This window comes from Amblyraja radiata, chromosome 14, assembly GCF_010909765.2.
Source record: "Amblyraja radiata isolate CabotCenter1 chromosome 14, sAmbRad1.1.pri, whole genome shotgun sequence".
Taxonomy (NCBI): Eukaryota; Metazoa; Chordata; class Chondrichthyes; order Rajiformes; family Rajidae; genus Amblyraja; species Amblyraja radiata.
The window spans coordinates 6,593,622-6,595,120 of NC_045969.1; the positions used below are offsets into that span (position 1 = coordinate 6,593,622).

At 40.2% G+C, this 1,499-nt stretch overlaps 1 non-coding gene across 1 annotated transcript; it reads left to right on the plus strand.

The window, feature by feature from the left end:
- Window positions 1-492: 492 nt before the first annotated feature.
- On the plus strand, window positions 493-684 carry LOC116980944. The gene has a single exon (XR_004414118.1). It is a non-coding gene; the product is annotated as a U2 spliceosomal RNA (small nuclear RNA).
- The last annotated feature ends 815 nt before the right edge of the window (window positions 685-1,499 follow it).

Genomic DNA, 1,499 nt, shown 5'->3' on the forward strand with positions numbered 1-1,499 from the left:
TGGTTCCTACCATCACATAAAGGTTAAGGGTTGTACTAACAAGGGGTGGATGAATCACGCCTGGTTAGGAAGCTATCACTCTTGGTAGTTATATACCAAAAAATAAATACAAGGGGAATAGAATTAATATCTTGCCACCAATTCAGCAAGCACCCCAAGTGGTCTACCCTCCCACGATGGTGAATGTCGCACCATCGTTGATAAACCACTTGAGTATTTCACCAGGTATACCCATTCATGGGATTTGTAACTACTACCATGGATCCAAGGATACTTTATGGTAGACATCGACCTTGAAGATGCACACTATTCAGTACCTTCTCATATAAGTTTCGGATATACCGCAATTACCTGGATGGAGTAACCATGATGAGCGTTGCGGCATTTAAGTCAAAGTTATCCAGAATCAACTAGCCCTGACACTTAGAAACATTCCGTCATGGCATGTCCATATATTAACGACAAACTATCCTTGGATACAGCTTTAGCTGCATCGCTTCTCGGCCTTTTGGCTAAGATCAAGTGTAGTATCTGTTCTTATCAGTTTAATAATCTGATACGTCCCTTATCTAGGGACCATATATTAAATTGAATTTTGGAACAGGGAGATGGAATAGGGGCTTGCTCCGTCCACTCCACGCATCGACCCAGTATTGCAGTGCCTCTGGGAACGGTGCACAAAATATATATCCAGATATTTACGTTGACCATCCACAACGTTGTTATCTGGTATTCATTAAGACTATCAGTCATGGTGCATTAACCACCAATCAACTACGTGGCAAAGTAATTGGGATATAGCAGCATTACCAGCTACTGAACTTTGTACCTTTCCTATGAGCTGAGATACTAGTGTTCAAAACTATCTCCATACCTGTAATATGGGGGCAAATGGATTAATCTGTAGTGTTATCATGGAATTTATCGGCAGGAAGGATTATGGTTGTACACTTCCACCTGTTTTGAGTAACATCTTATGTGTCCTGATGTGTTACTGAGCTTGTAATACTTAATGCCAATATGAATTGACTTAAACATGTTATATATTAACTTACTTAATTCTAGTGAAGCATTTGCTCAGTAATCCACCAAATTTGCATGTTCGTTTATAAGATAACAACATCAGTGGTGGCATATACCAAACCACTTGGGCGGAGAACGTCGATATTAGGGGACAATTTATTAACAATTGGAAACCGTATGTCGTCAAACATGTTTGACCATCAGTAACTCACCTATCAGGTGAGCTAAATACTGTAAACATACATTTAAACCAAAAATATTTGCTGAAATCACTAAGCAATATGGACACCAGATATCGATTCCTTATATCCAATTAAATCACCACGTACTAACTTACGTCACATGAAACCAATCTCAAGGCAGCGGCAATGGAGACATTCCCGCGTATTGAGGGGTGGGGGGAACCTAATCTCTATGTTTTCCTTTCCTTCTACCTCTTCGATAGGTACTACGGCTTCATCAGTCGGGTACTACGC